Source organism: Pseudophryne corroboree, chromosome 2, assembly GCF_028390025.1.
Source record: "Pseudophryne corroboree isolate aPseCor3 chromosome 2, aPseCor3.hap2, whole genome shotgun sequence".
NCBI lineage: Eukaryota > Metazoa > Chordata > Amphibia > Anura > Myobatrachidae > Pseudophryne > Pseudophryne corroboree.
In genome coordinates this window covers 360531093-360556644 of record NC_086445.1, presented here as the reverse complement: position 1 = coordinate 360556644, position 25552 = coordinate 360531093, and the positions used below count along the sequence as shown (strand labels likewise).

Here is a 25552-nt window from a genome sequence, read left to right as displayed (position 1 = left end):
CTCTTCCTCTAAGGCAGGACCTGCTGCAGCAGGGGCCCTGTCTGTTCCAAGACTTACCGCGGCTGCGTTTGACGGCATGGCGGTTGAACGCCGGATCCTAGCGGAAAAGGGGATTCCGGAGGAGGTCATTCCTACCCTGATCAAGGCTAGGAAAGACGTGACGTTGAAACATTATCACCGTATATGGCGAAAATATGTTTCTTGGTGTGAGGCCAGAGCTGCTCCTACGGAGGAGTTCCAGTTGGGCCGTCTACTTCACTTCCTTCAAACAGGAGTGAATTTGGGCCTAAAATTAGGGTCCATAAAGGTCCAAATTTCGGCCTTATCCATTTTCTTTCAAAGAGAATTGGCCTCTCTTCCTGAAGTACAGACTTTTGTGAAGGGAGTGCTGCATATTCAGCCTCCCTTTGTACCTCCGGTGGCGCCTTGGGATCTTAACGTGGTGTGGTGTTACGTTTCCTCAAGTCACCTTGGTTTGAACCACTCAAAACAGTGGAGTTGAAATACCTCACGTGGAAAGTGGTCATGTTGTTGGCATTAGCTTCGGCAAGGCATGTTTCAGAACTGGCGGCTTTATCACATAAAAGCCCATACTTGGTTTTTCACGTGGATAGGGCAGAGTTGAGGACTTTCTGCCAAAAGTGGTCTCATCTTTTCATGTGAACCAACCTATTGACGTGCCTGTGGCTACACGGGACTTGGAGGATTCTGAGTCCCTGGATGTGGTCAGGGCTTTGAAGATTTATGTGACCAGAACGGCTAGGATCAGGAAGACTGAAGCTCGGTTTGTTCTGTATGCGGCCAACAAGGTTGGCGCTCCTGCTTCAAAGCAGACTATTGCTCGCTGGATCTGTAACACGATTCAGCAGGCGCATTCTTCGGCAGGATTACCATTGCCTAAATCGGTTAAGGCCCATTCCACTTGGATGGTGGGCTCTTCTTGGGCGGCTGCCCGATGGGTCTTGGCATTACAGTTGTGCCGAGCAGCTACTTGGTCGGCGTCAAACACCTTTGCAAAGTTCTATAAGTTTGATACCCTGGCTGAGGAGGACTTCCTGTTTGCTCAATCGGTGCTGCAGAGTCATCCGCACTCTCCCGCCCGTTTGGGAGCTTTGGTATAATCCCCATGGTCCTTACGGAATCCCAGCATCCTCAAGGACGTTGGAGAAAATAAGATTTTACTTACCGGTAAATCTATTTCTCGTAGTCCGTAGAGGATGCTGGGCGCCCGTCCCAAGTGCGGACTTCTTCTGCAAGACTTGTATATAGTTATTGCTTACATAAGGGTTATGTTATAGTTGATCGGGTTTGAACCGAGGCTATGTTATTGTTCATACTGTTAACTGGGTAGTTTATCACAAGTTATACGGTGTGATTGGTGTGGCTGGTATGAATCTTGCCCTTAGATTTACAAAAATCCTTTCCTCGTACTGTTCATCTCCTCTGGGCACAGTTTCTCTAACTGAGGTCTGGAGGAGGGACATAGAGGGAGGAGCCAGTGCACACCCAGAATCCAAAGCTTTCTTAAAGTGCCCTATCTCCTGCGGAGCCCGTCTATTCCCCATGGTCCTTACGGAGTCCCAGCATCCTCTACGGACTACGAGAAATAGATTTACCGGTAAGTAAAATCTCATTTTTGCTTTAGTCTAAAACTAATTACTTTAAATCTAGCGGCTATATTACTGGAATCACATCAGGGCCAGCATATCAGAGCGTTTCATTTGGTACAAGTTAGAATTGCTTGGTGTGCATAGTATGGTAATGCCAGTTATGAATTTTCCCAAGAGGAGCTTTGCAGTCCCTGCCTGAAACATCTTTGGAATACCTGTAATAGGTTACATTTCCATCCAGGTAATTAATAGATTTTGAATTTGAAATAATTTAAGTTCTAGATATTGAGAATGGAATTTAAGTTTAAGATGGGTGATAAGACGCACTAGTTTCCCGACCTTTGTTTAAATTACAGATTTTGTTTTTTACCAGTAAATAGAAGGGATCATCATTAAAGATCAAATGACAGGATTGCAGTGTGACAATGCATGCTTTTGTCGGTATATATTAAGTACTGTAGTCATGTATGTGCATGATTTTCTATATTTTCTATATTAGTGACATTAAATCGCTGCTTACTGGCTGAATTTGCACCATGAAACCCATGTCCCGAAGCAACATTTTTATTTATGGCAAAGACCAAATATGTCTATTTTAGCACATGTATGAAAAGTGAAGTTCCACCTGCATGTCTGTAATAGGACAGTATTACAGATTTGTATGTACATAGAACTATAACCACATTTATTAATTACTTTGAATGTGAACCTGTACACACCTAAACATCTGTTTATCAGAACCATTCATCTCTTTTGGCTAGAAATGTAATTTGTTTTGCAAATTGCTAAATAAATACATTTTCTAGCCAGAAGTGTTTGGTTTGTTATTTACACTGCTTGGTAGGGATATCCAGAGAATAGGCTATACAAATTATGTCACTCACAACAGTTCACCATGGTTCAGTTCTCTGGTAGTAGATAGTGTTTTTGCTGTTTATGATAATGCCGATTTATGAAAAAGTACTTTGTAAAGGACTTCTAAACCAATGATGGTTATAATTCATATCATCAACAGGCTTTTGATGTTGTACTTACATTTACCATTCAGTTGCCCTGCAACAGAATTTTAGTACCTACATGTTTGTTAATGTAATGTGTGGGGGAAGGGGGGCTTTCAAAATACTTTACTTACTGTACCTGGAACAGTTACTCTCTCTTAAGCAGCTGTTCAATTTGCTTGCAAGGTGATCCTTTGGTCCTAGCATGCAGGAGAGCGTATAGCAACATATCATGGGTTGAGACTTTGGATGTCACAACTTACTGTCAAAGGATGTCTCAGAGTTCTAAACTGTTTTTAAAGCCCCCTTCACAAAGTATGTTTTTAAAAGACTAGCAACATTCTTTGGATATACCTTTTAACCACTTGCCTGGCATGGTCGCATCAGATGCGACCATGCCTGCAAGTGCTCTATCTGACCTGGTCGCACAGGATGCGACCAGTCAGATAGAGAGTGTTAGCAGCGGCAGGGAAGAGAAACTTCCCTCCGCTGCTGCTGTCACAGGGACCGGAAGGGAAGGTCCCTCTGCCTCCCTGCACTCTCCCCCTGTGTCTGTCGTGCTGCTGATCACTGCTGATTGGTCAGCACAGCAGGATTCCCCCCCCCCCCCCCTCCAGCGGCTGCAGACAATGGCAGCCGCTGGGGAGTGTAAATGAACCCTCCCAAGCCACCCCCAGACCACACCTGTATACCTGGAGGCTGTCCCGGCTTTCAAAATGAAAGCCACGATGTTCCCAATTGATGTTTGGGGGGGGGGAATAGAAAAAAAAAATTTTTTTTTTACCTACAATCATTTAGGATAGGGTTAAATTCATGTTCTTCACCAAATTCACTCATAAAAAAAAACCCGACAATTTCGGAGCGGTTTTCGGCAAAATAAATTGTCAGTTAAGTGGTTAAAGACAAACTGGTTCACATACCAACACCATAGGCACAAATTTATTTCTCAACACCACAGACATAACTTTATTACAAATACATTATCCACATTTCTGATTAGCTCCTGAAACATTAATACTTTTATGTTTATAAATTCTTGCTATATCTTTATTTCATATTTATATACAAAATAACTTCTGGTTTTGGTTGATACCAGTGGCGGTTAACCTCAATGGTATAAAAGCATTCACAGGGAACCCATCGATAGTAAGCCATAGAGCAGGGGTGACCAAGCTGCCTGCCAGCCAGATCCTGGCGCGGGACTTGCGGATCCATCAGGGGGCAGAGCTAGACTTCGTACCTGGTATAAAGTAGAGGGGGGGGGGGGGAATAAATGTTATGGTATAATAGGTCAACAGTTAAAAGGTTGACAGTGTCTAGGTCGACACCAATTGGTTGACATGCACAAGGATATGAGTTTTTCATGTTTTGTGTAAAATTTTCCCTTCCAGCACGTGGAACCCCAATTAGTGCACCACGTCCCCTCGCATGCCTCGTTTCGCTCACTGTGCTTCGGGCAAGGTTCCCTGCTCCGCTAACGGTTACTGTTCGCAATCATAGTTTATTGTGGATAGTAAAGTATTAAAAAGTTGAAAAAATGGGGGGGGGGGGGAGACATGTTGACAATATGCTGTGTTGACCATTGTAATGTCGACTAAAAATAAATAATCTGGGACTCTCTGCCATCGATTGTGAAGAACCATGTATTCTCTGTCATCAATAGCAACTATTCGACATCAGCCATTTTGATGGTTTCAAATCGTCGATGGCCATCCTTACTTCAGTCACAGAAAAACATTCTGCCTGCATTGTTTTTTTTATTTTATCCAGGACCTCTAAGATACTCTTACTTTCGGTTTCAACCATTTTATGGGGTCTATTCACAAAGCAGAGAAAATGCAAGGGGACGCGGTACACTTGATATGGTGTCCATGTTGACTTATGTCGACATACACACAAAAACCAACAAAAACGCATGTCGGTATTTTCACCTGTCGGCATTTTACATGTCGGTATTTTGAACTTGTTAGTATTTTAAATGTCTGTATTTTGTCCATGTTGGGATTTTGACCTTGTCGGGATTTTGACCATCGGTCAATTGGTGTCGGGATTTTGATTGGAGGTATTTCATACCGATCCCCTTTTCTCTGCTTAGTGCTATTCACAAAGCAGGTTACCATGAAGAAGTTTCTGACTTCTCCAGCCGCACCCCCACTCTGTGCCTGAATCGCCTCACCATAATTTGACACAAAAAAAACATGAACAGCTTATGTAGACCATTTCCGTGTTGACCTTCGACCCCGTCGACCTTTTGACCATATGCATGTCAACCATTTGGTGCCGAACTCCCAGCAGCCACTGAGGCCTCCAGGGACTTCAACACAGGCACATATGCAGAAGGGACCCACCAGCTGTCTCCGAACACCGCAGAGTGGGCCACAGGAAAAGACCGCACCGGTGGAGCCCAGGACACAAGATTGCGACGCCGCAAAGGTAAGTATACATGAATTTCTTCTTAACAAAGCTATACATCACATAGAACTGATGTACAGTATATTCATAAGTAACAATTACATTTTTAGTTATGTACAAGAATAGACCCCTCAATATTTTGAATCTGTTAAACAAGGCTGTCAGGTGAGGCAAAGGAAATCACTTCCATTCTACTGGCAGATTGAAGACAAGCTTCTCTTTTTTTTTTTTTTTTTGCCCCCGCGCGCCCCCCCCCCCCCCAAGAAAAAATGTTTTTAAATAAACATTTACCTGACTCTTTTTTTAATTTTTTTTTTTTTATTACTATTATTATTATGGAGACATGTTTTAATTGGTTGTCATGTGTTGTAAGTACCATTTGTGTTAAACTAAAGCAAATGCCTATGCTTTTCAAAATTATGGCCTAAATGTATTAAGCCTTAAAAAGTGATAAAGTGAAGAGTAATAAAGTACCAGCCCATCCGTTCCTAACTGCCTTGTTGCAGGATGTGTTTGAAAATGACTGTTAGGAGCTGATTTGTTGGTTCGTTATCACTCTCCACTTTATCACTTTTTAAGGCTTAATTCATTTGGGCCTGTATTCTTAGTTGGGTTGAATGGTGCAGCAAAACCTTGAAAGGGCCACATCCAGCCACTTGTACACTAATTTATCTTCTATACCTGCACTTTAAGCAGCATTTGTAGGCAGGTGAAAAATTCACCATTCTCTAAAGCCGTGGTGGCTGCTCTAGATGACTGTCTTCGAGCCTCTATGGTTTCACAACCCTGACTGAGAGCTGAAGGGGGTTTTGAGTAGGAGGACTGATGAGCTGCATTCAACATGACATGGGGACTTTGGCTATCTGGAAGTGTAGCTTTAACCAGTTTGCATTCTCATACAGAACACATAACTATACTATTGTTTCATAAATCACCAATCAAATTATTCATTCATTCAGTGAAAGCTCATTATGAAGTGCTGAGGATACGAAGCCATAGGTTTTTTTTTCTCTTTTAACAAGTTTGGGGTTAAACAGCCATGGGCATGATTGGTATGTTTGTGTACTTTAAAATGTATGTTTTCTTTTTTTCCCTTCACTTGTCTAAACTTCAAATTGAATGCAATACCTTCTTATACAAGACCACCCTTGTACATGACCATTTAATGGACTATTCACACTAGCACAATTTGATTGCTTATAGGAGAGTGTGATTCAGGTCATATTGGCACAGCATGATTATAGCTACTGTAATTGTACACAGTTTGCGTAAACGAGTGGGTCACAATAAGCCAGTCACTTCATTAATTGCAATGCAGAAAGCCAAGGATCTGTAAACGTAATATACTCTGTTCCTGTAGACAGAATGCACACAGGCTTCGTGATGCCTCAAAACTGACCACTACAATGTTTGTATTTCATTGCTGTACATAAACTGTTTATTTCTACAAAATAAATATCCCACTTTATACAATTTTATCTGTTTTATGTTTTTATTCTCACGATAGCAAATTTGTATGTAAATAGAGGCAGTCATTTAATTTCCCAATCTGTACAGAGTAATAGTATGTGTAATAAAGCATTATACGGGGAATTCAATTGTCAGCAAATCCATTCGCACAGTCGAATCAGCACGGCAACAGTCGCACTGTACGTCAGCCTGGAGTCACACACAAGTGCTCGCTGCCCCATAGGGTAGTGAACACTTTTGTGCAAACAGTGCCCTTGCCGGTATTTAAATGCCGCAGCAACGGCAATTCGCACCCTTCGCCTGGAATTGAATTCCCCCTTTTTATCTTTCTAAAAAGGCATGTGTCACTAATGTTGTGCTATGGTGATAGGAAATATAGCCTTTGTATGTGTAGGGTTTTTCTTGCTTGTTTTACTTATCTTTACCTCTGACCATTTTAAATGTTGGGAATAATGAGCATAATCAGTGCCCGTTGCTAAATATGTAGCTAAGAGAAATACATATCTTTAAATTAAGTATGTAAAATAGAGTTTTCAATTGAAAATCACAGTGCATTTTATTAGAAACATTCAGTGTGGATTAGATTGTCCTGCTATATTATTCCTCATAATGTGGTTTGTATAATCTCTGTGCAAAGCTCTTTAGTTTAGACCAGTTGTTCTCTAACTGTGTGCCGTGGCTGCCTGGGGTGCCCCAGGAGGACACTTGCAGGGGTGCCATGGGTTGGTGTTTCAGGACCAATTCAAATTATTTATGGTCAATGTAATAGGCTAAAACAGTGCTTTTGGCCAGAGGTGTAGCTATACTAATAGGGGGCCCACAGCGCAATCCCCATGGGCCCCCCTGGCTGATTGCTAAGTCCGCCCTCCCTCCCCCTGTGGACTACTCACAAACACTGAAATTCCCCCCTTCCTCCCCAACCCACACCATGGATTGCCCACAGAGGCACCCTCTCCTTGTGGACTAACCAAAGACCCAACCCCAAGTGCCAGCAGGCGGGCACTCGCCATCCTGCTTTTCGTCCCGGCCATCTCCATCTCGTCGCTCCTTATTAACGCTAGGTGGAGGCGTGGCCACGGTCTGGGGATGTCCCTGCAGGCTCAGCCAGCATCAGTTAGGACTGAGAAAACTGAGATGAACGCCAGAGCAGCAGCACACTGCTGAGAAATAAAAGCAACTAGGTGCAGAAGGAGGGCTGGGCCCCTGAGGCGGTCTGGGCCCCGTAGCAACCGCACCTCCTGCACCTATTGTAGCTACGCCCTTGCTTTTGGCTTTAAATCATAAAATATGTGGACAAACAGAAGCAAATCTTGTCCCTCACCATATAACTGAACCTAACCATGACATAAATAAACACAATTTACTTAATTTTAATATTTCTTTCTAAATTTCTCAATAAGAAACTTTGGCTTAGGGGTGCTGTTAAAAAAAATCTGATGCTCCCGGGCAGGGCCATAACTAGGTGTGTGTGGAGGGGGCACCGCACATAGCGCTGCAGGATAGGGGGCGCTGTTGGTGGCACTTGTCATTAATCTGTTTTAATTACATATATAACATTCATAAACTCAACGTGAGATTTCTTTGTTATTCAGTCACACTGTGCTTTATTACATTTCAAGATGCTGATATACCTGGGATTCAAACCCATTGCCTGTGGCATAGCAGTCAGACAATCTATTAATTGAGCTATCTGCCCTTGAATAGAAAGGTAGATAATTATAAGATAGAGAATTCTAATTATTTGAAGCTTACCTTATAGTTTGTTAAAAAAAAATTAGCATTGCGGCTGAGCAGATCTATGTAGTGTGTGGCTGCAAGAGATTGGATGTGTGGCTGCACACTACATAGATCTGCTCAATTGTAATGCTGATTATTTTTTTGTAAAGTAACAGTAGCTATTTATAGTGTTCATAGGTTTTTTTGCAGGATCAAAAAGCTCAATGAGTAGGGTGTATGATAAGAATTCAACAGGTTATAGCAGTGGTTCCCAAACTGTGTGCCGTGGCTCCCTGGGGTGCCTCGGGACACTTGCTGGGGTGACCTGGGTTGGTGGTCCAGGACCAATTCAAATTATTTATGGTCAATATAATAGGCAAAACTAGTGCTAGTAGCTGTCAGTCATAAAATATGGGGACAAACAGAAGCAAATCTTGTCCCTCACCACACAATTGAGCCTAAGGATGACATATAAACGCGATCTACTTAATTTAATATTTCTTTCTAATTTTCTCGATAAGAAATTTCTGGCCTAGGGGTGCCGTGAAAAAAATTCTGATGCTCTAGGGCGCCGTGATTCAAAAAAGTTTGGAAACCACTGGGTTATTGGTTTTAATCCCCAGTATGGCAGTATATTGAAATGTGTTATTTAATAAAGGTTATTGTAACTCAATAACAACGAGCTCTCAAGTTAAGTGCATGAATGTGGTATAAAGAGGATTTGTGTCCAAAACCATTTTCTTGCCAGTGGTCTGTAAATGTATGTTTAATATTATACATACATACATACATACATACATACATACATACATACACTTCTGCGTCACTTAGGAAAAACGATAGTAAGGCAGGTCTCCTGGTCAACGTTTCAGTGATCAGCTCATTTTCGTGTACGCAGATGATACTCAAATCTACCTATCCTCCCCTGACTTGTCCCTATCTGTACTGGGCCGTGTCACTGAATGCCTTTCTGCCATTTCATCCTGGATGACATCTCGCCACCTCAAACTGAATATTTCAAAGACAGAGTTAATTATATTTCCACCGGCCAATAGTAGGTACCAACCTGATATCTCTATCACTGTTGAAAACTCGACTATCTACCCTACCCCACAAGCTCGCTGCCTAGGTGTCATCCTTGACTCTGATCTGTACTTTGTTCCCCACATTCAATCTGTCTCAAGATCATGTTACATGCATCTAAAAAACATATCCAAAATACGACCATACCTTACACAAGACACTGCTAAAACTCTAATCCACGCTCTCATTATATCCCGCATTGATTATTGCAATAGTCTCCTAACTGGTTTTCCGAAAATGAGACTCTCACCACTACAATCCATTCTGAATGCAGCGGCGAGGCTTATCTTCCTCGCTAGACGTTCATCGTCTGCAGATCCACTCTGTCAGTCCCTCCATTAGTTACCTGTACTCTACCGCATTCAATATAAAATACTTTTACTCACACACAAGGCCATTAACCAAACTACACCAACGTACATCACCTCGCTTATCACAAAATATCTCCCAACCCGACCTCTTCGCTCTTCACAAGACCTGCGTCTCTCATCCACACTCATTACTCGCTCCCACTCACGACTGCGGGACTTTCATCGGGCTGCACCCACTCTGTGGAATGCCCTACCACGCACAATAAGACTCTCCTCTAGTCTCCAAACCTTCAAGCGTTCCCTGAAAACTCACCTCTTTAGGCAAGCGTATCAAATTCCAGAACCGTGTATATAAACGAATAAAATTGGGGAGAACACTTAGCCAGCGCTGTATCAGTTTTTCTTTCTTTACGACTCCCCTTCAAATCTCACAGATGGGGTTACATGTAAGATAATAAAACAGGAATGTATATAGTGAAGTACTGTTTAATACAAAACATATATACATAAATACAAATAAAACATAGGATCAGATAAGACAAAATCCTTTAGGAGGCGTATAGGATGGGTAATTACCAAGGTCAATGGGAACTGTGGTAAAACAGTCCCAACAGCGTTTGTGTCCCAAATATGGGTGCTCCGGATCAGCCCACACTTCACACAGATGGTAGCTACTGGATCTCGCCAACGACACACCACTCGCTTAACGCCTCCACAGGAAAAACCAACGCGTTTCCTCCCCTAGCTGGGGACTTTTTCAAGGTGCAGTCAAGATACTGATCCTCTCCCTCCAACCCTCTATTTAAATGTCCATGCTCCAATCAGACTGTTTTTACACAGCCATACATCGTCATACTAATTGCATCTCTTAATCCTTTTGTTCCTCCTGACTCTCCGTCTAATGTCAGGAGGAACTTCCGTGTATGGTGGTGTCCATGGTAACCAGGATTCCCCCGGTCTAAAATCCCTGTGTGGCCGTCTGACGATCGCGTCCGCAACTGTGGGTATCCATGGTAACCGGGACTTCCTCGTTTTAGCGTCGCGTCACTTCCGGTCTTCGTCGGGATGATTAAAAGCAGTTTCTGAATCACAAAATCCTCCTTGTATGTGTCCAGCCCTCTTATGAGTCCACTGAGGCATTGATTCATTATGTTGTTTATTTTTTTAAAACACAATCAGCCGAGACATCACTTCCGGTGACGTCATGGGCTGTCACATACAGTATCTCCCTCTACAATGTAAGACAACAATTAGTATATTTTCTACATGCAAGGATTTCAACATTATTTGAATAAATATTAAAATCCTAAGGCATAATAAAAATTGAGAAATTTTTTATAAAAAATGTGCATATATTAAAACAGCAGATATGTGAAAATCAAAGATCAATGAAACTTTTTATTGGTAAGTTGCCCTCTTGACTAATGGGTTACTAACAGACCCCTTTATAAAAACCACTTGACTTCAAAGTCAGAGTTTAACCCCCTTGGCCTCAGTGTCCCTAGTTCAAAAATGGCCTTCATTTCCGCCTGTGCTAGTTGATTAACTTTATCACAGCGTCTCCAATATCCTTTTATATGTCGTATTCCACAGAACGTTTTTATCGCTCCTATATTACTTTGATGATGTGTTCTGAAATGTTCAGACAATGAATGAGTTGTCAGTCCATTTCTGATGTTTCGTAAATGTTCGCCGATACGAACTTTCAGAGGTCTTGATGTACGTCCAATGTACCAGAGATCACAGCTGCAGCTTATTACATATACTACATTGGAACTATTGCAGGTTATGAAATCATTTATTTTCCATTTATATTCATTTATTGAAATTTCAGTGATCTTACTTGTCACTGTTTTTATACCCCTACAACCTAAGCACATACCGCATCTGAAAAAACCTTTAGATTTTATCGTGCTCATCGGTTTTTTAGGAGGTAATGCGCTTTTAACCAAATTGGACTTCAGGTTCGGAGCCTTCCTGAATATGCATTTCGGTTTACCCGGTAGCAACTCTCCAATAATTGGGTCTTTTCGTAAAACTCCCCAATGTTTGTTGAGTGTTTGTTCAATGTTCTTTCGTTGACCGCTAAATGATGTAATGAACGCCCATTCAAATTTATTGTTTTCTTTTTTACTCGTTTGTTGTTGTAGTAATGTATCTCTGTCTATCTCCTCAACTTTATTGATGGCATCCTGTATTTGGCTATCTTGATATCCTGAGGCTAGAAATTTTCCTTTCATTTCTTCCGCCTGTGATTTAAATATTTCAGGTTTGGAGCAGTACCTTTTCAGGCGTCTAAGTTGTCCCTCTGGAATTGATCCTAACCAGTTGGGATGGTGACAGCTGGTTATCCCTATATATGCCCCTGAGTCCGTTGGTTTCCTAAAATTCATAGTTTGGATTTGTTGATCTTCAATATAAATGGTAACATCCAGAAAGTTGATTTTCATCTTACTATATTCAAATGTTAAATTAATATTCACAGTATTATTATTTAAATAATCCATAAAATCCTTTAAAAGTTCCTCTCCTCCTCTCCAAATAAAAAAGATATCATCTATGTATCTTTTCCATGTCACCAGGTTCGCTCCGAATGGGCAGTGGTTCCAGATAACCTCTTTCTCCCACTGGCCCATGAAGATGTTAGCATAACTCGGAGCGAACCTGGTGCCCATGGCGGTGCCAACGTTTTGGAGATAAAAAGCATTGTTAAATGAAAAATAATTATTTTGTAAAATGAATAGAACTCCCTTCTGTATAAAATCCTGTAAACCAATATCTAAGTCACTCTCACTTAATGCCAGTGATAAAGCTCTGACTCCGGTGGGATGGGATGGATTAAATGGATAAAAGACCCAGTTAAACCTCCGGGACGACCGATTGTGTCGGGGATAGGGTCAGTAACGTCCAACCTTTCAGAATTTATAGACTTCTTCCTACAGCCGCTGGTGGTGAAGAATCCATCCCATCTGAAAGACACCAGGGACTTCCTAAATTCTGTAAAGAGGATCAAATGGGAAGAAGATTTGGTAATGGTGACAGCGGACGTACGTTCTCTGTACACCATTATCGAACATACTACCGGAGTCAGAGCTTTATCACTGGCATTAAGTGAGAGTGACTTAGATATTGGTTTACAGGATTTTATACAGAAGGGAGTTCTATTCATTTTACAAAATAATTATTTTTCATTTAACAATGCTTTTTATCTCCAAAACGTTGGCACCGCCATGGGCACCAGGTTCGCTCCGAGTTATGCTAACATCTTCATGGGCCAGTGGGAGAAAGATGTTATCTGGAACCACTGCCCATTCGGAGCGAACCTGGTGACATGGAAAAGATACATAGATGATATCTTTTTTATTTGGAGAGGAGGAGAGGAACTTTTAAAGGATTTTATGGATTATTTAAATAATAATACTGTGAATATTAATTTAACATTTGAATATAGTAAGATGAAAATCAACTTTCTGGATGTTACCATTTATATTGAAGATCAACAAATCCAAACTATGAATTTTAGGAAACCAACGGACTCAGGGGCATATATAGGGATAACCAGCTGTCACCATCCCAACTGGTTAGGATCAATTCCAGAGGGACAACTTAGACGCCTGAAAAGGAACTGCTCCAAACCTGAAATATTTAAATCACAGGCGGAAGAAATGAAAGGAAAATTTCTAGCCTCAGGATATCAAGATAGCCAAATACAGGATGCCATCAATAAAGTTGAGGAGATAGACAGAGATACATTACTACAACAACAAACGAGTAAAAAAGAAAACAATAAATTTTAATGGGCGTTCATTACATCATTTAGCGGTCAACGAAAGAACATTGAACAAACACTCCACAAACATTGGGGAGTTTTACGAAAAGACCCAATTATTGGAGAGTTGCTACCGGGTAAACTGAAATGCATATTCAGGAAGGCTCCGAACCTGAAGTCCAATTTGGTTAAAAGCGCATTACCTCCTAAAAAACCGATGAGCACGATAAAATCTAAAGGTTTTTTCAGATGCGGTATGTGCTTAGGTTGTAGGGGTATAAAAACAGTGACAAGTAAGATCACTGAAATTTCAATAAATGAATATAAATGGAAAATAAATGATTTCATAACCTGCAATAGTTCCAATGTAGTATATGCAATAAGCTGCAGCTGTGATCTCTGGTACATTGGACGTACATCAAGACCTCTGAAAGTTCGTATCGGCGAACATTTACGAAACATCAGAAATGGACTGACAACTCATTCATTGTCTGAACATTTCAGAACACATCATCAAAGTAATATAGGAGCGATAAAAACGTTCTGTGGAATACGACATATAAAAGGATATTGGAGACGCTGTGATAAAGTTAATCAACTAGCACAGGCGGAAATGAAGGCCATTTTTGAACTAGGGACACTGAGGCCAAGGGGGTTAAACTCTGACTTTGAAGTCAAGTGGTTTTTATAAAGGGGTCTGTTAGTAACCCATTAGTCAAGAGGGCAACTTACCAATAAAAAGTTTCATTGATCTTTGATTTTCACATATCTGCTGTGTTTTAATATATGCACATTTTTTATAAAAAATTTCTCAATTTTTATTATGCCTTAGGATTTTAATATTTATTCAAATAATGTTGAAATCCTTGCATGTAGAAAATATACTAATTGTTGTCTTACATTGTAGAGGGAGATACTGTATGTGACAGCTCATGACGTCACCGGAAGTGATGTCTCGGCTGATTGGGTTTTAAAAAAATAAACAACATAATGAATCAATGCCTCAGTGGACTCATAAGAGGGCTGGACACATACAAGGAGGATTTTGTGATTCAGAAACTGCTTTTAATCATCCCGACGAAGACCGGAAGTGACGCGACGCTAAAACGAGGAAGTCCCGGTTACCATGGATACCCACAGTTGCGGACGCAATCGTCAGACGGCCACACAGGGATTTTAGACCGGGGGAATCCTGGTTACCATGGACACCACCATACACGGAAGTTCCTCCTGACATTAGACGGAGAGTCAGGAGGAACAAAAGGATTAAGAGATGCAATTAGTATGACGATGTATGGCTGTGTAAAAACAGTCTGATTGGAGCATGGACATTTAAATAGAGGGTTGGAGGGAGAGGATCAGTATCTTGACTGCACCTTGAAAAAGTCCCCAGCTAGGGGAGGAAACGCGTTTGTTTTTCCTGTGGAGGCGTTAAGCAAGTGGTGTGTCGTTGGCGAGATCCAGCAGCTACCATCTGTGTGAAGTGTGGGCTGATCCGGAGCACCCATATTTGGGACACAAACGCTGTTGGGACTGTTTTACCACAGTTCCCATTGACCTTGGTAATTACCCATCCTATACGCCTCCTAAAGGATTTTGTCTTATCTGATCCTATGTTTTATTTGTATTTATGTATATATGTTTTGTATTAAACAGTACTTCACTATATACATTCCTGTTTTATTATCTTACATGTAACCCCATCTGTGAGATTTGAAGGGGAGTCGTAAAGAAAGAAAAACTGATACAGCGCTGGCTAAGTGTTCTCCCCAATTTTATTCGTTTATATACACTGTTTGGTGAGGCGTGGAGGATACCTCATAGGAGAGAACTGCTGGCTTTCAGCTGCTGTCATTTGCGCACTGAAGTGTTGCTATTATTTTAGTTTATCAAATTCCAGAACCGCCCACATAACTTTCATAAACCTTCCTATCAAATTGCATCCACTCTGTACAGTCCACACATATCCTCACATGTCTTCTAATTCTATGCAATAGATAGGCATATGTACACAAGGAAAGGTGCTATTTCCCTATAGATTGTAAGCTTGCGAGCAGGGCCTTCCTACCTCTGTGACTGTTATCACCAGTTTGTTATTGTTATTTCAAATTGTAAAGCGCAACGGAATTTGCTGCGCTACATAAGAAACTGATAATAAATACATTTTCGTGACGAAAATGAGCTGATCATTGAAACGTTGACCAGGAGACCTGCCTTATCGTTTTTTTCCTGAGTGCCGCAGAAGTGTATGCATGTATGTAACACTGCCTCTGTCAAGTTTCAGTATTTTTTGCATGCAGATGTAGAGTGTCGGAATTCAAGATTATAAATAATAAAAAAAAATATATATATACACACACACACACACACACACACAGTGCAGTGTTTTCCACAACTGTGGAAATGATAGCACTCTCCAGACTTGTATAACAATAATACAAAAAACAATTTAGAAAGACAAAAGCTTCAGTTCCCCACTGCTGACTGCTGCTATCATGTACTGTACACCTGTGACTACGTTGCTGCACCTTGTTTGGACCGAAACGTCGGTGAACTTTGTAACCACTTGGAACTGTGAGATGGTTTTTTTCTTTCTAAATAAATTGTTTTTTTTGTATCATTGTTATACAAGTCTGGAGAGTGCTATAATTTCTACGGTTGTGGAAAACACTGCACTGTACTATGGGTCCCACCCCGTGTGTGGGTTGAACTCTGATTTGGCACCCCAGTGATTGTCTAGGTTGGGTGAGAGTGTGGGATTCTCTATTTTATAATTATATATATATATATATATATATATATATATATAAAATATAAAATGTCGGAAGGAGCATCATATCACGGGCTTCCCGGGCATCAGTCTTGTCATACACCTTCCCCATGAGGCATGCATCTTATGTCCCTATTGGAAAAATGGTGGGGGCACAAATTCTCTCTCTGGCACAGGGCACCAAAAAGTCTAGTTACGGCTCTACTCTTGGCTGCCGTGATTCAAAAAACTTTGAGAACCACTGGTTTAGACTGAATCTCAAACTATAGTGATAGTGTAATCTGCAAGCTCTAATAGGATAAGTATTAATCAGTATATAGCACCAACATCTTATGCAGCACTTTACACAGGGCCTTACAGTCTACACTGGGGCTTTTTATTGCTCAAAAATTCCATTCAAATTTCCTATAATTTACATTTTGTGCCCATCATAAATGCACAATTGTGATAATGAAAATTGCACAGACTTTTATGCTTAACCGTTCAGGTTTCTCTCTACACTCACATCTTCCTGCCAATGTGTCCTTTTTGTTATGCATAACACGGTGGCCTGGCAGGATCGCACAGATGCCATGCTTGGGTGCAACTTTTCAAAACCATTGTTTCTATTGCCCATCTGTCGTACAAGCACTTATAGCTTCCAAATGTAAATGTAAAAAAACATTAACAGTTTGACTTCTAACAGTGTAGTGAAATATAGAAACATAACAAACGGTTGTTGAAGACTGGTTACAAGCATTTGTGACATCATTGCATTCTCAATCTGTCTTCTCTGTAGCCTATGTAACCAGATGAAATGGAGAGGCTCTTAACACTCACTGCTCTTGTTTATCTAAGCTGTATTGAATGTAAGTAATTAGCCTAGATAATCAGATATGTTATCTAAGTATCATTCTGAATTTTGGTTTCTGAGATCATAACTCCTTTTTTCCCTATTTTAGAAATTATGTGGTTCTTAATTTATTGACAGATTGTACCAAATGTATAGAGATTTAAACAGGATCAGTGCTTTTATATTATTACTAGCTGTTCTACCCATTCTTTGCACAGGAGTTTCTGATTTTCAAGGTTGTAAATATAAATGAGTGTTAAAAATGTTGGTAAATCTATAGAGATGTAAATTTGAGATGTCTTAATGCAAGTAAATATTAATCCATGGTTCTTGGCGTTACCCGAAGAGCACCCTTAGCAGATGGGTAAAAGTGACCGGACCATTTTTGCCATTTATTAAATTCTACACACTGGACGTGCAATACAAATTTTGATCCATTTGGGCGTTATCGTTCACACAACGCAAGCCATGCATCGGTAATGACGTCATTATGTCAACCCCCTTTTCATCCCCTTCCTGGGGGTTTATTAAAATTCTAATTACGTAGTTTTCATATTTCCCACCTGAAGAATACCTATGTTAAATTTCAGCCCCTAACATACCGTGAAGTAAGATAATTAGTGATCAGTGAGTGAGTGAGGGCTTGTAATGCCCTCTCCAAAAAATGCAGTTTGAGGAAATCCATGTAGGGATTCAGCCTTTGCCCATTTCACCTAATGTTCTCCAATAGTTAAAAACAAATTTGTATTGGAGTGTAAATTAATTTAGTTATATTAAGGTGTGTCAAAAGCTAACTAAAGTTATACACTATTATCTAACATAATATTCCCCATGATCTAATTAACAATTAATTCATTAGACTACCTCAACAAATACCTTAATGCATGAGGGTCTCTGTCCCCTCATCACCTTTCTTCATATCTTTCGTCAGAGACATGAGACCGTGTAATACTCTATTCATGATGATAGGCTGAGATTTAGGATGTTGGTTGAAGGACCTGGATGGGAATGATGCACTAGAAACACCCTCTTCTTGGTTGATAAGGACAACCTCCATATAACTAATAATATAAATATAGAATCAACTATAAAAGAGAGCGCAGATAATAAGCATTATACTCATGCCTCTGTGTTTGACATTATAGAGGTTTTGTTAATCTAGTATGTGGTTCTATTGTTACAGTGTAACTTTTAGAATAGAGTATCAATGGTTTTAGTACAATAATAAATTGTTTTTTATATCTTATTATCTGCCCTCTCTTTTATAGTTGATTCTGTATTTATATTATTAGTTTATTTAGGTACATCAGAATCCCCCTGAGAGCTGCAAATAATACAATTTAATTTACTAGTGTGGTTTCTAAATACTGAAGCGCCTGTATTGATCCTTCCTATATAGGAATACAGGTTGAGTATCCCATATCCAAATATTCCGAAATACGGAATATTCCGAAATACGGACTTTTTTGAGTGAGAGTGAGATAGTGAAACCTTTGTTTTTTGATGGCTCAATGTACACAAACTTAGTTTAATACACAAAGTTATTAAAAATATTGTATTAAATGACCTTCAGGCTGTGTGTATAAGGTGTATATGAAACATAAATGAATTGTGTGAATGTAGACAAACTTTGTTTAATGCACAAAGTTATAAAAAATATTGGCTAAAATTACCTTCAGGCTGTGTGTATAAGGTATATATGTAACATAAATGCATTCTGTGCTTAGATTTAGGTCCCATCGCCATGATATCTCATTATGGTATGCAATTATTCCAAAATACGGAAAAATCCCATATCCAAAATACCTCTGGTCCCAAGCATTTTGGATAAGGGAGACTCAACCTGTATCATTGTATATTTTCTCCATATAACTGCATGGTAGTGGATACAGGTGCTTGAAAGGCTCAGTTACATTAATTGTTAGGGTGGAGGGAGCATTTTGGAAATATGTACATGACGAACAGAAGGAGAAGGGATGCAGTTAAAATGGCGCCAGATGAGATCCTTGCGGTCGAAATAGTGACACCGAAATCCCGGCCAACGTCATAATCTCGACGACTAAATAACGACGGAGGTCAGGATCCCGGCATCAAAATACAGAAAGCCGGTATCCCGATCATTGTTCCTGCGGGACGCGCTCGTGTCCTGCTGCGGGAGGGAGGAGGTTAGGGTTAGGCATGAGTAGCTGGGTTAGAGAACACGCGGGAAGGGTTAGGGTTAGGCACCACCAGGGAGGGTTAGGGTTCTTTTGAAGGGGCTGTCGGGATGCCGATGTCTGTATTCTGACCACCATCATCCCGTCCATCGGGAAATGATACTGAACCCAAGGAGAATGCTGATTATGTTGTAATAAAAAAAATCATAGCTTAAGAAACTTAACAGGATGAAACTGGATCACTATTTCAAATATGGACCTGTAAGAGGAATGAAAACGGAGTGGGACCCATGTGGTAGTTTGGAAAAAAATCCCATCACAGAAAGGAGTGAAGTGCAAAAATGTTGCTGTACACATTTGATAATAATACTACATGCATTAACTGTTATTTTACAGACAAACGATATGTATCCAGTATGCCTGTCTCTTATCCACATCTTTTACAAAGAAGAAGCTTAGAAGATTTTGAAGGTATGTACATGACTCTTTAAGGGGAAAAAACAACAACAATGTCCTACTTCAGTGGTTCTCAAACTTTGTGCCATGGCACCATGGGGTGCCTCAGAGCACTTGCAGGGGTACCCTGAGTTGGTGGTCTAGGACCAATTCAAATTGTTTCTGGTCAATGTAATAGGTAAAACCAGTACTGGTGGCTGGCAATCATAAAATATGTGGACAAGCAAAAGCAAATCAAGTCCCTCACCACATAACTGAACCTAAGGATGACATATAAACACAATTTTATATAATTTATCATTCCTTTGTAAAGTTCTAAATAAGAAACTTAAGGCTAGTGGTGCCATGAAAAAAATTCTGATATTCTAGGGCGCTGTGATTCAAAAAAGTTTGGGAACCACTGTCCTACGCTATATATTTAACAACAAAATAACATTTAAAAAAAGTCTTTATAGAAGGTACCTGCTCCCTACACAATCCCATCTGTAAAGTTTTTGCTCTGTACAATTAAATAGCGCTACATAAATACCTACAATGAAGGCTCACTTTCTGGTAGGTTGTGTATAAAGCTTCAGGGATACATTACAGTAGGTTGTGCTGATAGTCAAATCCAAGAACATCGGGATCCAGTATACCAACCACGTACTGTAATATGATCGGAATATGGTATGGAGAGCTCTGAAATGAGTGGGACCTTTTAATAGATTAATGAATACATATATGGTAAAATAATAAATAAAAAGGTTGAAAATAAAAAAAATCACTGTAATCTATATGGGAAGATGATCCTGTTTGCATTAGGAGAGTTGCTAAAAATAAGTAGGAACCTCCAATAAACATTCTGAGTATGAGTTGAGGATTTGATGTAATTAATAAATTGCAATATTGCCATAATAAAATTGAGTTAATTATATACATGGGGGGTATCAAATTACCCGCGGGTAATTGTATCGCCAGTGGCTATCTTGTTAGCCCCGATGCAGTGGAGGCTAGAAAGAGACAACACTTAATGTAGGTAAGTATGTAACAAATTCAGTTTTTTATCATGTAAATAAAGTGTTTAAAAACAAATATATTATTATATTACTTAGCACACATTCCCTGCAGTTAAACTTAGTCACTGTGGAGGGACTTTTTGAACTCCATGTATTCATGAGTTCCAGCCTGTAGCTGTTGCATAATATCTGCTGTCTTGATTCATATAGCTATAGAGTGGTTCTCTGTTTGCTAGGCATAGAACAGGGCATGCAGACAAAGTTGAAGGGGCATTGCCAACTGCTCTATGACTGTGTGGATCTCCCATGCAATCACCATACCTATCAACAACCCACCTGATACAAAGGTAAAAGATCAGCATTACACACATTTGAATTCCTTTGTGAATTTTAGTGGAATTAATATATTTTTGTTTTTAACTTTTTTATTGTAAAATGACCATGAGAAACAGACATGGAAAAACAATCAATGGATAAAGTACAAAGTCAAAACACAATAGTCCATTATTAAGTGCAGATAAATAAAAGAGAACAATGGAACATAGGTCGAATGTTTTATTTAATATGAAGTTGCAAAGCTATAAATCAGATAATATAGATAGTATGTGACCATAACAAACCAATGAGGCACAGCGGGGTTTGGTGACATATGAAAAAGAAATAGTGGAGCAACCAGTCAAGTTATAAGGACTTGAATTGGGGGATCATTCATACACATACGTGTTTCAAACAAAATAGTGTTAGAGAAACAATTCCTAATACACTGCTAGACTGGTTCTGAGAAGATTGCTATAAAACGCTCCCATGTCTCAAATGTTTTCAGATCCATGTGGAAGTTGTAAAAGAGCTTTTCTTGCAATAAATCCATGGTTGGGTGTGCAAGGCTGGATCTACATCTGAACTATGGCTTTTCTTACAGCAATCAATAGAGCTAAAAGCAAACTACGGCCTCAAAGATACTCTAGTTCCTTGTGGTAATATTAAAAAAACAACCCATTCCACGTGTAAAGGGAAATAGTTAACCAGAAAATAATTAATGAATCTCCAAACAACAATCCAGAAACTTTTAATAGCAGGACAATCCCAAAAACAATTAAGCAAATCTTCCCTAAGGAATCTGCATTTAACACATGCATGGGAGGTGGAGAGGCCTATCTTGAATCGTTAGAAGTGGTAGGTAAACCCTGTAAAATATTTTCAAAAACATTTAGCATAGGTTATAGTGGGAAGTAATTTAGAAGACTTGGCATCCCACTGTTAAGGGTATTATAATCAAGACAATGCATGCAAGAAGGCATAATGAGACTAGATAGCCTTATAGGAGGGTGGTTGGAGAAGGAGCAATGTGTCTACACTTTTTGACCAATCAGCATCAGTGAAAGCGCGAGCCTTTCTGCTGGCATTGCAATGTGCATGAAAAAAACACCAAATTAAAGGGTCAATCCCAGATTGACCTCACGTGTGGAATTAATATATAGAGGTGTAGTTTACTTGAGCAGATATGTTATCTGGTACTAGTGAAATTATAGCTACAGGATGTTCCTGCCAAGTACTAGAGGTAAGAAGAACCTAAACTAGACAGGTATATAGAATGACATGTTAATACAGTAGTTATCCAATACCGTATAATTAGTTTTACTGACTGATTTTTTTGAATATTAAACATGCTATCTTACCCTGCCATATTTAAGATAGCTGTGGATGGATGTTGTGCAGTGCTAATCCTAATCTGGACAATATATGTTACACATATCCGTTTTAGATCTACTTTTCTGCACATGCAGAGCTTTCTGTAGGGTTGGGAGCAAAATAAATCAAGGAACCAAGTTGCACATTGGAAAAGCTAAGTTGCACTGCAGGTAGGGTCAATTTTAAATGAGCAGACATATTTAGGGTTAGGAAGTTATGTGTCCTAGCTCAGCTCTAAGGTTTCAATGTAAAATCAAAATTGCCTGGTATTTGTGCACTGCAGGCAAATTCTGCCCATATTGTATATACATAAACTGCATTTTTACTCCTTGTATTGTAACATTGAATTTTAGGAGACAATTTGCTTCTTTTCTTGCTTTACTCCCAACTCTGCATCATCCCAACAGTATAGGCTACACAACATGATGTTATGCACACCAGTGCCTGCAGGAATGTACTGGTGTCTGAACTGTTATGCACACCAGTGCCTGCAGGAATGTACTGGTGTTTGAACTGTTATGCACACCAGTGCCTGCAGGAATGTACTGGTGTCTGAACGGATAGGGATGCAAAACAAATGAACTCACAGACAGACTGGGGAATATGACATTACGTACACAGAAGGTGATAGGGTAACAAAATAAACACAAAGTGAACAGAGAAGCCCAGAGGCTAAGAAACTGGGTGTCTCCCTAGTATTAGTAATGCTCAGATGGAAAAAGCAAGATGTTGTGTTTTAATACGTAGAGAACCCGAAATGCTGTTGCTAAGGGCAACAGCAAAACCCTAAAGGGTTACCAACGGGTGTGGCAGTAAACTCCTTGGTCAGAGATGGAATGATAGACACAAGGAGAGTCTCCACAATCCTAATTCTCACTTGCAGTGCACAGGTTCAGCTTACTGCCACTAAATTGACACCTAAACACCTTGCACAGTGAGACAGGATTTAGGCAGGCAAATCTGAGAATACAGCCGCAAACTTGCTAAGTTCACAGAGTAGCAAAAGAACCCCAGCAAGTTAAACGACTGACTCCAGTCTTACTGCTAGGTCTGGATTGGCAGAGTGTAGTACCAAATCCCCAGGCCTATTTGCAGTAAGCAACAACAAATACAAAGCTACACAGTACTGGCTAACTTTCAGGAACTGACTAACCAACAAAGATTCAGCAGCATCTGCTTAACCTGAGAAGAGGCCTTATATAGCAGGTGCTGTCCACGCCCCACTCAGACCTCACAGACTGTGAGCACAAAAACCAGCACCGGATCCCCTGCCGTGCACAGAGCCTGTAACCACTGCACAGCAAAAGTCCCGAACCGGAGTATCAGCTGCGCTCAGGTTACTCTGCTAGCACTTGTCTCCCGGTTGCCTTGACGACGTGGCAGCACAGGGCAGGAGACCCTAACACATGACTTATAAAAATGTCTATTAAGTGTATATGCTTTCGCAGGAAAGGGTGTGCATGCTCCCTGCAGGAACATTTTGAACACTCCTCACAGAAAGGATATTTCCGCTCCCTGCAGGAAGGTTGTTTGCTCTCCTTGCAGCCAGGCTATTTACACTTCCTGCAGAAAGGGTGTTTACTTTTCCTACAGGCAGGGTGTTTACTCTCCCGCAGGAAGGGTGTTTTAGCTCCCCACAGGAAGGCTGTTTACATGCCCTGCAGGAAGTGTGTTTACAGTCCCTGCAGGCAGGGTGTTTATGCTCCCTACATAAAGGATGTTTAAGCTCCCCGCAGGAAGTGTGTTTACACTCCCTGTGGGAGGGTTTTTGCTTTCCTTGAAGGCAGGGTGTTTAAGCCTCCTTACAGGAAGATGTTTATGCTCCCTGCAGGAAGGATGTTTATGCTCCCCACAGGAAGTGTGTTTACAGTTACACTCCCTGCAGGAGAGTGTTTGCACTCCATGAAGGCAGGTTGTTTGCTCTCAACACTCTTGATCCAAGAGGGGTAATATGAGAATAAACAACCCATCATTAATTCATAACATCAACATTTCAAGGTAATGATTATTTCCATAAAGATCCAGGACCTTTTATATTTGAAATTCATACATGTATCAGGATTAGCCAAATAAGAATACCAGGAAGCAGTTAACATACCGCCACACGTGTCCACAACACCCATAGAGGGAGAATATAACCAGCGTGGCCAGCCTGCAAGGGGCTGACTAGCGCTCTCCCCGCTGCCGGCATACTGGTGACTGGGATGCCGCTGTCGGTATACTGACGGCCGCCATCCTGGCCATTGTTAATTCATGCCGAACCCAGAATATCTGCATACTTCATTGCATTCCAAATATGATAATATAGGAATTTATTGTATTAATTATATTATTTTCCCAAGTGTCCACATTTCTGATCATAATTATCATGTATTTTTCCTCATTAGTTTGTGAACTGCCTGTGCATGAAACCTGCAATGGAAATAAGACAAGAACAGAATGTGCACTGCAAGGCTGCTGCTTTTTTATGAATGCCTGCTATAAAAAGGTAGTCCCAGGTAAAGAGCTTGGTTGCTGTCTAGGCTGCACACATGGAGACTTTGTAGCAACAAATGACATTATATAGAATGGTTGGGTAACAGACTTCATTCACTTCTTTGTCCATTTCCCTCCACCGCTCACAAAGCCAAGATTTTCATACAACACAAATATAATCACTTATGCCATCATTTATGAATGCAGAGATTATCAGACATGACCAGCATAGCAGAAAACTTCTGGCCTGAAGGTTTTGGTAACAATAAAACCAAACTAAAAGAGTGACAGTACTAGTAGCACACGATGACCTAGTGCCCTGGGAGGGCAGATAGAAAGGGTCACTCACTAGCTATGAATGGGAGCATACTGGAGAGGGTGGAGGGACCTGCACGTGAGAGCTCACAGTGCTTGGGATAATGCACATTTTATTTCTGTGCTCTTAACCTGCAATATTTAATTTTGTAATTGATTTCCAATATGTTGCAATATGCTCTACCATTAATTTGACGGCTTCAGTAGCGCATTTATTTCTTCCCCTGAATGGTCAGTGTAATGTACTGTCAGATCCACATGGAGAGAATATTTCAGCTATGATGCAACATACAAGGATCCACATAGCTGATTAAGCTTTACATTATGAACAGTTTCAGGTTTAATTTGAAAGTGGAATAAGGGAGGGAATTGTTTCTAATAATAATAATAATAATAATAATAATAATAATCATAATTATAAACTTATAAAGTTACTTATTGTCTCCACTGGGCTACAGGAATGATCACAAATGACACAATTCTTTTTTTTCTTCT

General features: G+C 40.3%; 1 long non-coding RNA gene across 1 annotated transcript in view; it reads right to left on the bottom strand.

The window, feature by feature from the left end:
• Positions 1-3543: 3543 nt before the first annotated feature.
• The window catches only part of LOC135020148 (uncharacterized), a 226417-nt gene continuing 204408 nt past the window's right edge, over positions 3544-25552 (bottom strand). The window contains exon 3 of the long non-coding RNA XR_010217630.1: positions 3544-3848. This is a non-coding gene — a long non-coding RNA (uncharacterized LOC135020148). The remainder of the gene's footprint in view (positions 3849-25552) is intronic.